This window comes from Rhynchophorus ferrugineus, unplaced genomic scaffold (genome assembly GCF_030347505.1).
Source record: "Rhynchophorus ferrugineus isolate W39M unplaced genomic scaffold, kcgeb_rfMv2 rfM1, whole genome shotgun sequence".
Taxonomy (NCBI): Eukaryota; Metazoa; Arthropoda; class Insecta; order Coleoptera; family Curculionidae; genus Rhynchophorus; species Rhynchophorus ferrugineus.
In genome coordinates, this window is record NW_027472580.1 from 84,801,776 (window position 1) to 84,819,071 (window position 17,296).

The 17,296-nt window shown below is 33.0% G+C and overlaps 1 pseudogene across 1 annotated transcript; it reads right to left on the reverse strand.

Moving 5' to 3' along the window:
* Nucleotides 1–5,228: 5,228 nt before the first annotated feature.
* On the reverse strand, nucleotides 5,229–16,688 carry LOC143191254 (synaptic vesicle glycoprotein 2B-like; annotated as a pseudogene). Its single transcript, XR_013004456.1, has 11 exons — nucleotides 16,533–16,688; nucleotides 13,605–13,814; nucleotides 11,997–12,159; nucleotides 11,762–11,937; nucleotides 9,887–10,037; nucleotides 9,647–9,831; nucleotides 9,438–9,585; nucleotides 6,988–7,102; nucleotides 6,764–6,923; nucleotides 6,578–6,705; nucleotides 5,229–5,411 (listed from the first exon to the last, which is right to left on the reverse strand). The product of XR_013004456.1 is annotated as a synaptic vesicle glycoprotein 2B-like (transcript).
* Nucleotides 16,689–17,296: the final 608 nt, after the last annotated feature.

Consider the following 17,296-nt stretch of genomic DNA (forward strand, 5'->3'; position numbering starts at 1 on the left):
AATATTTGTCTACATTCTATATTAAGTGGTTCCAAAGATTAAATACTCTAAAATCTAAATATCTTTAAAAAACAAATGCATTTTTAGTTATTCAACTGTCCAATCCATAATGATTTTCAAGACCAAATTTTAAAAGTTATTATGAGGTGTGATTGTATTTTTGGTTTAATGAAGTTAATGCAGTATCAACAGGGAAGGATTTAAAGTTTACCTTCAATATATCAAGATAAGTTAAATACTGTTGGCCAATAAATGTGACGTCACAAAGTAATCAGGCGAAATGGTAGACCAATCAAAGCAAAGTATTTTCCTTACAGGTTTCTACATTACTATTTTAAACTAACCAATCAAATTCACGTTGTTAGCGCTGCCAATGAATGAACTAAGCAAAACTTTGCCCCACTACTTACCATTGGAGTTGCACACCCCTGGGTAGTAACGTTAATGACAGCGGTAAACAATTTGTTGTAGCAACAGAATAAATAGTCCCTAGTTACAAGTATAAATACGCATAAGAAATTCCTTCCTCCCGTCGTTATAGAGGGCGCGGGTGTACTTCTCACAGGGAGTAAATGTTTAACATTCTTCCCTGTTATTAGGGACAAAAGTACGTACTTTCGACGGAGGCATGAAAAAAATTTGTTGTAGTTGTAACAAATTGAGCTTTCTCCAGTTTAATAACTGTCAAAGTCTCAGAGAATACTTCTTTTTTTCTGGAAAGCGACATAGGCCCCATGTTCAAATGGTTTGAAATGGCATTTTTGCCAATTGCTGTAGCTAAAACAATTTCCCTTTTAGATTGTATATAGACTACCTGTTTTAGAGTTCTTTCACAGTTTCACCACTTCAGAACATTTTTGATCCTCCAGGTCTGTCATTGTCCAATAACCACTTTTAAATGGTTGAAATCAAAACTGACAGTTGAGATACGATGGGGCAGATGACATACATTTCTGAAAGTGCTTGATGAGTTTCGGTATCAGATTTTTTCAAATAAAACAACAAAAATAATGAATATTAATACGTAAAAATGTATTAACATTTTGAATTCAATGTATAAGCATTTAATTTATGATAAAGTTGTTTACATTAATACTTTACATTTTGTTGTTTCATTGGCATGTTGACAATCTACCGTAATCGGTTTGATTTCGGTTAGTTTGTCTCCCTTTGTCTCTCCTTTTTTATCTGATCTATGATCTTGCTCTATGTTTTTTTGATACTACTTGTGTTGATTTCATAGCAGCAATTTTCGTTTATTCGAGAGACAAACCTTTATTATTGTCGTTTCTAGATCTGTCCCTTGAATGTTCCTTTTAAATAATTTAAGTTAATAAATGTAAGACTGTAACACCGTCCAAGTTTCATATACATTTCAAATACATGTCTGGAAAACTTGTCTTATTTGGCTTATTATTTCAGCTGCGGATACCTCTTTATCAATTATAAATATTTAAACTCTACTTGCTTTAAAGTCATATCGTTTAAATTTGTAATACTCAGGTATAATCCATTAACCGTCAATACTTTAATCTTACACCTAATATAATGTTACATAATAATGATAATTATTAATTATTTATATAGGGTAATAGTTTTTTTTTGCGTTTTGTTCAATGTATTATAACTTTTTAATTTTTAACAAACATTCCTAAGAACTTATCTGTTTTATCTTTCAAGGTATGGGAAACTATTTGTTTGTATTACAATATACGCAAATGTATGATAAATTAAGTTCCTATTGTTAATTTTATTTGATAATGTAACTGAGTACGTATTAAGATTTATTTAAATGTGAACATAGTAGCAGCACGGTCTGCTCTAATAATTTGAAGTGAATACAAGGTCAATATCTTACATAGTTAAATATTTGAACCGTAGATTTTCTAATACTGACAGTAAATACTGATTATATAAAACTGACAAGGAAGTAAAATTAATCTTTAATTTATTATTATAATATTAGTTTTGGAAATTCTTAATAAGTATTTACAAATTCAAACATGTTGACGCATGCTGTTTATTTAAAAAATCTTTAATTAATTATGGAATTAAATTGTAAATATTTCGCATAAGTAATAATAATAGCTATAATAAGTAATAATGTTTAAAAAACAAAAATTATTAATTTACTTGATTATATTAACAGGTCAGCTGAAAAGTCGCCGGCCTGACACATAGATGTCGCTACTAGAAATAAATCCATACGTTCTTTAGTTAGCCCTAAACCTTCAAAGATGCATGTATAAATTAGCTGAACAGCTGTCGGGTCATTAGTTTGTGTTTTAGTTTGCTTTTTGAAGGGAAAAATACAGTTAAAGCAAAAACTTGGCTTGATGCCGAGTTTCCGGACACTGCACCATCAAGGATTGGTATGCTAAATTTAGACGTGGTGAAATAAAAAGAATGTGGGACAAAAGATGTTGTTACCGACGAAAACATTAAAACATCCACAAAATGATTTTGAATGAAGGTAAATTGAATCTGAATGAAATAGCAGACACTTTATCAACCTATCAATCTATCAAGATATCAATTGAACAAGTACATTATATCATTTACGAATATTTTGGGTATGAAAAAGCTCTGTGCAAGGAGGGTGCCGCGCGAGCTCACTTTTGACCAAAAACAACGACGAGTTGATCATTCGGAGCAGGTTCTTGAAGGTGATCAAGCGTAATAAACCCGAGTTTTTGCGTCGATATGTAACAATGGATGGAACATGGCTTCATAATTTCACTCCGAAGTCCAGTCGACAGTCATCCGAATGGACACCATGAACGCACTCCAGGGCTTGAAAAAACGCAACAGTCGGCTGGCAAGTTTATGGCATCTGTATTTTAGGATGCGCATGGAATAATTTTCATTGACTACCTTGAAAAAGGATGAACCATCAACGGCGACTATTACATAGCGTCATTGGACCGTTTGAAGGACGAAATCGCCAAAAAAAGTTTCGCCAAGACAACGTCTCAAAAACCCATGAATCGGGATTCAAATTGCTTCCTCATTCAACTAATTTTGCCAAAAAAAATTGTTTTACTATGGCAGGCCGGGGACTTTTCAATGGATTTGTTACTTTACTTAACGGAAGTAGTGGTGACTTGTTGAACGGTGATACAAAAGGACACTTAGGGTAAAAACAGATCAAAAAAAGCAGTTGGCTGGATAGTTTGGGTCGTATTACGTAACATATTTAAATGTGTAGCGAAGAAAATTGTAGAAACATCAACCTAATACATAAATTCAATCAATCTAATATTACGATTACAACAGAACTTATATTAAATCATCGAAATCTAAGTTATTTTATTAGAATGTATCATAATTGTACTACCCAATAACAGTAATAAAAGAAGTAAAATTTAAAACTAAGACAGTATTAAATAAACACAGTATTTAACTATATTTATTAACCGTATTTATGTTATTTGTAAATAAAATGTAGTGACTTTTTAATGAATAAAAATAAAAATTATTGCTGAAAATATAAAAATATGAAACATTTTAGTCTGAAGTATTTTATTAACATCTGCGTTGATACATAAATTAAAATACATAATATTTGTATATTCAGAGATCATTTCCTTTAACCTATCAAAAATTAATATATGACCATAAATTAAATATTGGAATCAGCAGTTGCTCAGCCCACATTAGAATCTTTAAAAAGAATTAGAAGTAAATACAAATATAACATTTTCTCCAAATAAATTAAACTATGAAGTTTGAAAAGTGAAAATTATAACACATGTTTCTACGCAGATGCTTTTAATACGGACTTATCTGTGCCTTAAAATTCGTGCTTATAAGAACCCGAGAGCTTAACAGCGAAAAAAACTAAGTATATATGAGCATCCATCCTGTCTTAAAACAAATAGTGATAACAAGAATCTGAATTGGTCTTTGCAAATAGTATAGTATAAACACTAAAAGAGAAAACACCCAAATCCCGCGCTCAATCAAGGATCCAAAGATGGACCTAGACCTATAAAAACCTCGACACACATACTCGACGGTCTCTCCAACTCAACCATGCGGTTGTGTGGTACAAATTATCGCCTCCAAATCGAAAAAGTCTCTATCCCCTGGCTCCAGAAGGTGTCATACCTCGGTCTCCAGTTCGACCACAGGTTCCAAAGGTCAACTAAAATACAGAATGCTATTTGCAAAACCGATGACATGTACAGTCTACTATTTCCACTACTTTGCAGCAAAAAAAGCAAACTCCTAGTCCCCAGAAAGCAACACTGTATAAGGTTCTAGTCCATCCAGTCTGCCTCTACAGAGCACAGGTGTAGTACAAGTACGTCTTTGAGGGACATCTTACACTACCCCAAGTGTTCCAGTCTAATAATGTCCACACGTTACTCAATGCCCCATGGTTTATGAGGAACATGATCGCTCCCTGGCATCACATTCGTGAAAAGTTTCATGTATATGCTCAGTGTATGGTTCTCCCTTGGTGCCTTAGAACACGAAAACTTGATCAAATCCCCACCCATCCACAAACTCCGATAGTTAAACCAACTACGACAATCCCAATCGTATCCCAGGGTCTCTGTCGCCCGCAAAATTTCTCTATCCCGAACCCGAAGCGACATCAGCAAAATACCATTTGGTTCTAGCTGGTCAATGTGGAATAAGAAAAAAACTCGACGGTCTCTTCTTTCACGGGACTGCCTCGAATACGTGTGGCGTCAACTGTAAATTGACAAACACTCGAATAAATCATAAATAATTCCGTCACTTTTTATCAATTTCACCACGTGCCCATCCTCAGTTCTCATATATACGTATGGTAATATTTAAACATAAACTATTTGATACTATAGCATTATACTGGCGTTTACAATTTAGTTAAATCCTATAATATAATAAATAGAAAATTTAGAAATATTAAATTAAAATGTATACATAGAAAATTACTTTTTGGTTTACCTAAAAATCTCTATTCCCTGTAAAAATAATATATTTTTAAGAAATGTTAAATACAATTTATTAAACATTCGATTAAGCTTCCATTATTTTTTAAAAATATTCTTAATAAATAGTATTAATCTAGAGGATATATTTATATTTCCTGAATACTATTTTTTCTAATATAAAACTAGATCTGGCCACATCTATATTTCTCTGTCGTAATTACGTTTTCTGTTTATCACAAGTTGAACAGGCCACTTCACAACTTTGATTATAATGTATCAATTAAAAATATAAGGCGGATATAATTATAAATTATTTATTGATATCGGTATTTATTTCCATACATGATAAGAGATGATTTGTACTGGCTTGGAACCAAGCGTGGAAGGTCAGATGACAATAAAACAGGTCATTGTTTCTGTTCTTCTTTTATTGCAGAGCTTGCATATCGGTATTGGGTAATGTCAAACTCAAAGCCGCCGCAGCTAAAACAATAATAGTTTATTAATACATTTTATAACTATTATTACGTACGGAATCAAGGACAGCTTCTATTTATCTATTTGCTTCTATACACGGTGAATGCAAAGAAATGCATGTTATTAAAATGGTATAGTGATAAATGATATTTTTTTGTACATGACAATTTGTTACTGTTGATAATAATTATTTACACCGAAACCTTCATGCTTAAACGTGTGATATCGTTCCGTGAAAAAATGGAACAACAAGACTTAGATACTAGAAGTCAGACTCAAGCGAATAAAATTATTTGTTATAGGATATGAACTGAATGATATTCCTTTAGGGACTAAGTAAGGAAGAAGGAAGATAAGTTGTCAAGACTTATTTGTAAGGTTACTTTTAAATATTTTCATCGAAACCACACAACATTGTTTTTTGAATTGTAACACTCCATAGAACGGTCAAGTTCTAAAGGTATTCGTTTACTTCGTTAAAAGTTATTTTTCTTTGAAAATTGAGTTTCCAGAAAGCAATTGTTTCTTTTCAATAAAGGAAAAACATAGCAGGTCACGAAATATTATGATGTTTGAGAGAACAGCAGTGCCGCAATTGGTTAAATGGGGGCCCTTTACCAAGTCCTCCGCTTCAGAATCGCCAGTGCTAGAGGTATTGTACAAGCTACAAGAAACTAAGCAGTTCACCATGAAAAAACCAATGACTGTGTGTATATGTATATGTGCTAACAACAATTATATTGGTGTTGTTTGTTTTAGCAAACTGGTAAAGCCACCAGAATTTCAAAAGTGCAATTGTACATGTATTTTCATATTAAATGTTGTTTTCATAATAAATGAAATGGCCAAACTATCTAATTTTCTGTAGTTGTATATTGGAAGTATATGTAAAAAATACATAGCAAAATGTTGTCTGATATCTAAAATTTAAGTAAGAATTAATCAGCCCTTTTTGATAAGACATAAGTCTTATCGATCGTATCAGAGTAATTTTAATCAAGATAAAGGTAATCAAGTTTCCACGCATTTAAAAATGTAAGTGGCTAATACTACCAAAATCAAATATGAATTAGTTCTGCAGTTATTGGTACACGATATAACGGTTATATAATGAAGTGAAATAATTATATTTAATCAATAGTTAAAAGGTATAACTAAAATACGTATATTACCTAGCATAAATCCGCTCACAACAAAGAATGGAGGTTCACATCCACTTTCCAACAAGTAAGGAAAAATAAAGTTTCCCATCATTGCACCACATCTACCGATCATCATCCCTAGAGCTATAGCTAACGTTCTAAAATAACAAAATAATATTAATCTCGACCATATGAAAATACCGTATAGATATCAACCTTAAGGTGGTTGGGAATAAGTCTACAACTATCGATATCATCACATTATTAGAGAGGGAACCGGCTGCCATGAATAATGACGCCGATATCAGCGCCGTTACAGGTTGCTTAGAGAAATACATTCCCACACAGGCAGCTGCTGTCATACATTGCACCCCAACTAAAATTGTTTTCGTACAGACTTATAAATATGTTTTGTATGGGTTTAGATAAAAGGTACGCACCTACCATTTTTTTCTTCCCAATCAATCTGATTACACTACCGGCAACTATATAGCCGCAAATCGCTGTACAACCTACTATTATTGAGTTAATGTAGACGGTGGAATTATCAGTGTTCTGAAAAAATATATTTAATAGTAAAGCTATTACTGTAAATTAATTTATAAGTTCTCTTATTGGCTATCCAGTTTTTATTAAGTATTATTCCGTTGCTGTGATGAGCATTATTAAACTTTCTTCTGTTGTATTATATTCTCAATCTCTATAATTCTTTAATGGAAGTTTTGTAAGTATCACCATCTGTATTAGCGAACATAAGATCGGTTAAGGAGTTTATAACAGCATATTATGTCGCTTTTAATTACTTTTGAAATAATTTCATATGTTATTATTTTGAAAAGTAGCAGAGGGACATCAGTAACCGTTTAGCATCCAAAGCTGCCCATTGTGAATGTCAGTGTATATAGTCGATAGCAGAATAGAAATCAATACACCATCGCATGCTGTGTACATATAATAAGAGGTCAATTGAAAAGTCCCCGGCCTACCATAGTAAAACATATTTTTTGGTAAATTTTTTTTTATTCAACATAATTCTCTTCAAGGGTGATACACCAATTACAGCGACCCTCCGACTTTCGATATCATTTTTGTAGTACGATTTGTCCTTTGCTTCAAAAGAGGCCTCAGTTTCGGCGATCCTCTCTTCATTCAACGAAAATTTCTTCCCAGCGAGCATTCTTTTGAGGTCTGAGAACAGGAAATAGTGGCTGGGGGCCAGATCTGACGAATACGGTGGATGAGGAAGTAATTCCAAGCCCAACTCATGGATTTTTGCCACCGATTTGACTGAATTGTGACACTATGCATTATCTTGGTGATGCAGCACTTTCTTTTTCTTTAAATGCGGCCGTTTTTCGGCGACTTCGTCCTTCAAACGGTCCAATTACGCGGTCCTTCCCTTTTCAAGGTAGTCAATGAAAATTATTCCATGCGCATCCCTAAATACAGACGCCATAAACTTGCCAGCCAATTGTTGCAATTTTCCACGCTTTGGAGCGCGTTCATCCTGTGCAGTCCACTCTGATGACTGTCGCTTGGGCTTCGGAGTGAAATGATGGAGCCATGTTTCATCCATTGTCACATGTCGACGCAAAAACTTTGGTTTATTACGCTTGATCATCTTCAAACGCTGCTCCGAATTATCAACTCGTCGTTTTTGGTTAAAAGTGAGCTCGAGCGGCACCCACTTTGCACAGAGCTTTCTCATACCCAAATATTCGTGAATGATGTGATGTACATGTTCAGTTAATATCTTTAGAGTGTCTGCCATTTTATTCAATTTCAATTTACGGTCATTCATAATCATTTTGTGGATGTTTAATGGATGTTAAATGTTTTCGTCCGTAACAACCTCCTTTGGGCGTCCGCTGTTTTCACCGTCATCGGTGTTCATTTCACCGCGTCTAAACTTAGCATACCAATCCTTGATGGTTGATTTTCCTGGGGATGTATCCGCAGGCTCGGCATCAAGCCAAGTTTTTGTTTCAACTGTATTTTTTCCCTTCAAGAGGTAATATTTTATCAACACGCGAAATTTCGTTTTATCCATTTTTTTCACAATAACCAAAATTGCTTCACACCAAAAGCTATAATTCACAAACTAATGATCTAACGGCTATAAAATTTATACACGCATCTTTTAAGGGTTAGCACTAACGAAAAAATATATGGATTTAATTCTAGTAGCGCTGTCTATGTGCCTGACCGGGGACTTTTCAATTGTCCTGTTATAATAATCGCCTTGAAGACTCAATCTCAAATTCAGTTTTTAAACCATTTGAAAAATCATTTTCGAATTTCATTATATGTTGAAACCTTCAAAGAATAAGAATTTTTCTGCTGCTGGATTATTCAATTAGCTCCACGAATGATTTGAATGATATAAATATATCAATGTATCATGAAAATTCTAAGTTCCATCTAAGAATTCCCCTTAACACTATCTGCAAGATCTTTCTAGAGCGAGATCAAGCTCTTGAAAATTGAATATGGCTGAATATATCATATTAACAAAAACCTATTATAAATGTTAGTTCCTATATTTTAAAATGGCTCTTCTAGAGAGGTTCGCAAAGAATATCCTAGTTAATCAAAATAACTCAAAAATAAGGAAACTTTGGTTGAACGAGAGATTCTTAGGAGATTCTACTTCAAAGGAAACATCGCTTTACCATTAAAAGACCGGTCGTTTGCAAGATAACTGCGCTGCGGTATTCTTAAGTTACTGTTAAGTAGTTAAAAATATATCACTCCCTTAGGTGTAATTTAAGCGCTACCAGAAATATTATCGATGGACAAATATAATAACAAAAAAGTAAAAACAAAAATCTTATTAATTAACTCAATATCCACATAACTTATCACTGAGTATATATTTCTGAAGACTTACCACTACACATTCATCAGAGCTAGCATTATTCGATGGTGTAATTATTTCTAACATAGTACACAAACTAGCTGTCGAACCATTGTGTGCCACTTGATAATCAGTTATTGTTTGAAATATTTGAGGTAACCATAATCTTAACATGTTTAATCTGAAAAATAAATAATCATTTCAGATTATAATTTAGCTACTGTATTCTACTAATCACATACCCCATCACAATAAATAACATTATAGCACATGTGAGTATAACTTTTAGTAAATATGGTGGAAAGAATAAAGGCTTAATCTGTCGAAATCCTTCCTTCAACGTTTGGACAGTACTTCTTTGAGCAGTGACTTGTCCGCCATGCTGATTATTAGCTTTGAGCTTTGTCTCATCTACAAGTTTCCGAATCTGTAATATTGAACAATTAAATATCAGAGTAATAGTACATCGATCATTGACTTACTGGATATGTATCTTTAGGTTGTCCGGTATTGATGCTATAAACTTTTCTAAATACTTCTAAAGCTTTATCTCGGGTAGCAGTATAAACATCAGACCTGTGATGAAAGCTGGTAATCCGGTAATGAGTAAGAATATATTCCAAGAATGGAAATCTAAAAAAAGTTAAATATTTTATTAATTTTATAAAAAATTAACTATAAAAAAACCTATTGTATTAGAAATAATTGTAAATGTTACTAAGATGTTTTATGTAAATATTGTTGTATCGTCATCATTCACTGAAAATCTCTAGGCAATGGCACAAAGAATTAATCAAATGCCGCAGCTGGTATTTTTCGTTTTGTACATCACTAATAAAAATTAATGCTGCAAAGATTATTAACAGTAGGAACGTTAATAGTACGAAAGATAGACTTAATTAAAATATAATATAGTGATATAGCCATACCCAGACTGCATGACAGCTACTTTATCTTAAATCATCAATAAATAAAAAAACAATTTGTTTTCATTTAAGGATATTGACAAATCAGTTATTCGTTTTTTTTAAATATATTAAAGTCTCCTTTTTGGGTAGTAGTGTTTATCTGGACTGGGCCTAAAGTTTAACGTTGGTTCCGAACCACGGTCCCCGGCATTATGCCTACCGGCTGGCGAGTGACCCACCTAGAAATCATCCTAGAAGACATCCTTACATGTTATCATTTTTAGAGATCATTTTTCTTGTCAGATTTTACTGTCTCGCCTAGGACAATAACAAATATTAAACAATCACAAACACAAATTTATGACAATGCCCATCAGGATTCGAACACGCGACTATCGCAACAGTCTGTCGCCTCTATCACTACTCCAATCAAGCCAGCAGTTATTCCGTTGCCAAAAAAAAAATATAATGGTTATTCTTAACTGTGTATCCAGTATTTTAAGCATGGTACCCAACTCGATGGTAGATTAAAATTGAAATATCAAACCAGACACAAACAATTAAATAAACGGACTAGTTATTCGGATGATAGCCTAAGATAATGTATTTTTGGAATGAGGGGGTTGCGTATCTTTGATCAAAACAACTAACAATCCGACGTTGTTAAAACAAATTTCTTCGGTCATTTATCAATTCTTATCGCTAAACAACCGACGAAAACCTGCACGATAATCGCTGAACGAATATCCATAGCAAAAGTGATACAACATCTTGTTGGTAAACATGAATGAGGGTTACTGAATTATAACATGAAAGCAATATAACTAGAGAAAAATGTGCAGGAAATTAGAAGACTGAATCAAACCACAGAAACTTTTATAATGAAGCAGTATCATTAGCAACTTCAGTTGAAGTTAATTTATATTAATTTTATTTGGGAACTACATACTGGTGCACTCGTATTGCTTGTGAATTGGTTGAAGAACATAGAAAATTAATAATAAATTGAGAATGTATTAAGCATACCTAATAATATAGGCGCAAATTTTTGTTTTTGATGAGTTTTCATTGTCAATAATGACAATATTTCCAAAATAATGAAAGTTTGCAGCCTATCATTTACAAACTTCAAAAGATGATTATAATGTTAACTTAATCTAGTCTGCTATGAAGGGAATAATTTTAAAAATCAGTGATACTGGATCATTTTCTAATAGCAAATATAATTACAATATAACTACAACATATTACAATATATAATACAATTCAGTCACGAAATAATATGACATAACATAACCTAATGACTCTGTACAGCGAAGCGACTTTATTGTAAAAAAAAAAAAGTTTAAAATCATCAAATCCTTATCATGAAGGCTTCAGCTCCAAGTCAACCGTGTTTCAAAAATGAACCAAAAAATAGCTTGCACTGTAAAACTGAAGTATACTTACTATAATTAAAAATAGAGAAATCAATGGTATTGGGCAATATACCCCACGCAATCATCGGTAACAAAACTGTTCCGAAGCTGTTACATGAACCTATGATTAACTGGCAATTTGGACGGTACTTGGCACTATGAAATTCTGACATATATGAACTAAGAGCAGCAAATGGTCCGTTAATTCTAAAATCATAAATATGTATACTCAAAAATCAATTAAATGTTTATAGTAACAAACTTACATAAAACCTTGTAAATATTTCGTCACCAACAAGAGAGCTATATTTTGAGTTAAGGAACTCGTGAAAACAAATATAGAATCTATTAGAAATCCTATCACGAGTAGTCTCTTTCTACCTAGCACATCAAAGAGAAAACCCCAAATAACTGCACTGGTTATCATACCTAAAATAAATGGGTAGTAAAGTATTCTTAACCATTCATTATGAATCTATAATTCTTAACTATGCATCGTCATATTTATACGGTTTAATGATAGAATAAACCAAGGACCGGTAAGTAGCTTTAAATCAAAGCAAGCTGTTCAAACAAAAAGGTATGATCATTACAATTGAAGCCATTTAAGTAGTTATATACATCACAATAATTAATAAACCAATTAAAGTAATTTTATTGATTATAAATGATATTAAAGATACTTTGGTCTTGAGTTTTCCTTCACTTAATCAACATTATCTGCTCGAAATCTTTAGTATTATGACGAAATAACACATAAAACAAAACAAATTTGAAGACAAATTAAAATTAATATAGAACAAATTTCTTTTTCGAATAATTAAAAGCACCTTTAACATTTTTTTGGATTATTTTAAAAGTTAATTTAATTAGCTATATACATTGAACAGACAAATAATATGAATATCTTGTAATAAAGTACTCTTGTTGCATGTTGGCAACACTGCTTCCGTATAAATAATGCAAAGCATATGTATTGTTCAGTTCACATGCCAAGTCTTGCAGGTTATATTACAGTTTTTAGGCTATTCTAGCTTATTATAGAGATTATTAAATCTCACTCTATGTGTTTATTAATCAGTTCGTATGGTAGTTTGCGTTTTTCCACGTTTTGGTGCGGGTTCATAGTTTGCAGTGCACAAGGATGACTGTCGATTGAACTTCGGAATGAAATGATGGGGTCATGTTCCATCCGTTGTCACATATCGATGCAAGAACTCGGGTTTATTACGTTTGATCATCTTCAAACACTGCTCCCAATCATCAACTCGTCGTTGTTTTTGGTCAAAAGTAAGCTCGCCGGCACCCACTTTGAACAGAGCTTTCTCATACCCAAATATTCGTGAATGATATGATATACACGTTCAGTTGATAAATTTAGAGTGTCTGCTATTTCATTCAGTTTCAATTTACGGTCATTTAAAATAATTTTTTGGATTTTTAAAGTGTTCGTCGGTAAAAACCTCTTTTGGGCGTCCACTGCTTTCACCGTCTTCGGTGCTCATTTCACCACGTCTAAACTTAACATACCAATCCTGGATGGCTGATTTTCCTGGGGCGGTGTCCGAAAACTCAGAATCAAGCCAAGATTTTGCTTCAACTGTTTTTTTCCCTTTAAAAAGCAATATTTCATCAACACGTAACGAAACAACGAAAACAAACAAACATCAATAACGAAAGTTGCTTCACTCAAAATGATAAAATTCACAAGCAAATGAAACGACAGATGACAAATTTTATTTAAGCCTAGTAGCGCCATCTGTGTGTCAGGCCGGGGACTTTTCAATTGACCTGTTATATGTGAGATGTTCATGTTATTTTGCCCATCCTCAGTACATATAAAATTAATTTGATTAAAAACGTAATATACTTACCTCCATATGTGACGGCATTTAAGAGTCCTTTATCGCTTAAAGAGAGCTCCAGATCGCACTGGGCGGCTACGAAAGTATATGACATCGTTGATGTATCAAAGACGACGCATAAGCTGGCCGGTATGGCCAGGAGCGCCAAAACAATATTAAATTTTCCAAATTTGGTCTCCGTAATAGCTTCTTCGAAAGTGGCAGGTTCATGCTCAGATACTAAAACGCAAGCGTAAAAGTGTTAAATTGAGTTATAGATGAGAAACTATGGAAGACAATAAAAACATTTTTTAGCTGATATTTCTAGTAGAAAGAATTATTAGGTGAGCTAATATAATGAATTTCTTTAATTTTGTTAATGGCATACAAGAGCAGATCTTCCACAAACTGTCCTATAAATAGCGACTCTGGTAAACTGTTGGAAAATATATATTCCAAATCAAATAGTAGTTTATATTTTAGTGCTAATAATGCATAGTGTAACTAACTTCATAAAGTCAATTATATGTTAAATTATTTAAAAAAAGAACAGGGAAATCAGAGAAATTCATTGACATATAATCGATTGCTGTTTAGGATAATAATTTAAGCTGTTTTTCGGTCGGCTTTTCTCTTGTAATGAATGTTATTAATCTTTTTAATTAAGTTATACATTTGGGATAGAGTAGAAATTATTACACTGCCCAAACTTAGAATAAGTCTAGTAGCAGCTGAAAGATTTGGGTATTTTACGTTTTTTATTTTCTGTTAAGAATATTTTTATCGTCCGAGTTAAACAAAAGATTATCTAAATATTTTGTAATACTGTACGAATAGCAAATTCGATACTTTTGACATAAATTAACACGAATTATAACATAGGTGAGCATCAATAAAAAGCTGAATTGGTTTTTACAAATATTATGGCATTCCCCAAGAGACAAAAATGTTTTTACAGAATTATGGAAATATCAATACTAAAAGAGAAAACATCCAAGTCCCGCCCTCAATCCTCAAGTTTCTGTTAATAGTCACCACGTGCCCACCTCCAATATATGACGGTCTTGGATCTGTTGGATGGAACAGTATCAATATAAGTTTCTAAAAGTGTTTGTTGGATTTCGACCAGAAGATTGATTTAAATCAGACATCAACAAAAATGATACACTGCATGACTGTGACTCTGTACACACTGCATGACTGTACATACTTAATGAAACTTTTAACTATTATTTTATGTAGCATCCAAAATGTTTACATCGATACTCTATATTTTATTATTGTCACCTAATATTGTTATTATATGATCTATGATTTATTATTTTGCCGAGCTACACCTGCCTTCTAACATGGAAAACAAGAATTATCTTGAATTTTGTGGCATCCCAAAGGAGAATAAATTTTTTCAAAGGCTAATCCGTATTCTTCTTGGAAATCGACGAAAGTTTATTTTAACCTATTCTACTAATATTTTAAGAAATATTTAGAATTAAATTTCTAGGAGTCCAACTAATTACTCTGCGAGACTAAGACACAGCGAACATTTTCTCAAAAGACATCGATAAAGTTAATAAAAAATTATCTGAAAAAAAGCAGACTAACATTGCTGGCGGCCCATAGTCTACTATGGCGAGATTTAGTGAAGAATACTTGAAATCCCGCGACGCCAATACTAGCGTATTGGTTGAGAAGCAACGATGCCGAGAAAAAAAATGTTTTTTTTTAAATAATGTAAATTGTGCTGAATTCCCTTAATAATGATCGAAAGGTACATCATGTTATGTTTTAACGGTTACAAATTAATTTACTTTATTAGGTCAATATTAATACTTCAATTGAATAGTCCCCGGCCTGACATATAGATGGCGCTACTAGAATTAAATTCATATGTTTTTTAGTTAGTCCTAACCCTCAAAAGATGCGTGTGTAAATTTGACAGCTGTGAATTATAGCATCTTGAGTGAAGCAACTTTTGTTATTGTGAAAAAAATCGATAAAAAAAAATTTCGTGTGTTGATAAAATATTGCTTTTTGAAGGGAAAAATACATTTGAAGCAAAAACTTGGCTTGACGTCGAGTTTCCGGACACCGTCCTAGGAAAATCAACCACCAAGGGTTGGTATGCTAAATTTAGACATGGAGAAATGAGCACCGAAGACGGTGAACGCAGTGGACGCCCAAAACTGGTTGTTACCGACGAAGACATTAAAGAAAGTCACAAAATGGTTGGATGGAGCCATCATTTCACTCTGAACTCCAATCGACAGTCATCCGAGTGGACTGCGGCTTATGGCGTCTGTATTTTGGGAAACGCATGGAATAATTTTCATTGACTACCTTAAAAAAGGAAGGACCATCAACAGCGACTATTACATATCGTTATTGGACCGTTTGAAGGACGAAATCGGCGAAAAACGGTCGCATTTGAAGAAAAAGAACACTGTTTCACCATGACAATGCCCCGTGTCAAGAATCCATGAATCGGCCTTCGAATTGCTTCCTTATCCATCGTATCCTTATTCTCCAGATCTGCCCCTCGGGGACTATTTCCCGTTCTTAGATCTCCAAAAAATGCTCGCTGGGAAGAAATTTTCGTCGAATAAAGAGGTGATCGACGAAACGGAGGCCTATTTTGAAGCAAAGGACAAATCGTACTACAAAAATGGTATCGAAAAGTTGGCGGGTCGCTATAATCAGCGTATCACCCTTGCAGCGAATTATCTTGAAAAAAAAACTAATTTTGCCAAAAAATGTGTTTTACTATGGCCGGGGACTTTTCAATTGACCTATTAAAATAATGTCTGTGTTATTAATGTTTAATAATTGTATAAATATTAACTTTATGGAATACATTCATTGTTCTAATATGTAATAATAATTATTATAGTTTAGTATTATAGTTAAGTATGTAAAATAATTATAATAGTTAGTTACCAATGATAATCATATAAAACTTACACCGTCTTGACACTTTAGCTTCGCTGATAACGCTAGCCTTTCGGCTATCTATAACATCGAGGTCGATATCCATAACAAACGCGAGTATTCCCTAATCGACACCACTGGATACATTTAACCACCCGGTCGTCTACAACTATTTTAAAATACTATATTGCGTTCGGTTTTGCAATGTTATGTTATAGCCGTAGTTCTTATTTAGATTTGGATTAGTCTGTGATGGCAGCAAAATTACCTTTTCACAATCGCGGTAAACGGTAACAGCAAATATTTGGCAAGGATTTAATCTATATGAGTGAACGAAAACGTCTCAGGCTGATTGTTTTGCATTGATTTCGTGGTAATTTAATTATTTTTCCTAAGTATATTTTTTTAAAAAGTAATCCCGATATCTCGTATATTATTTAAAATATTTCGTTTTTTTTATATATTTTAAAGTCTCCTTTTACCTACCATGGTTTTCACAAACATAACTTTACGACCATTCCCCTGCAGCATTCGAACCCGCGACTATCGCAACAGTATGAGGACCGTCCCATCGCCTTTACCACTACGACACTAAGCCGGCCAGTTCACATATTTAATACTGCATAATTTAAATTATTTTACTAACTTAACCTCTTTGCTTTTTGTTTTAATGAAAGGTATTAATGAAAGAAAATTAATGCATATATAAAACATAAATGATTTCATTTTTCCATTCTTTAAATTCAAGGTCATTCTCAGCTTAACAATTAGATTAAATTGTACAGCAAGTTACATTT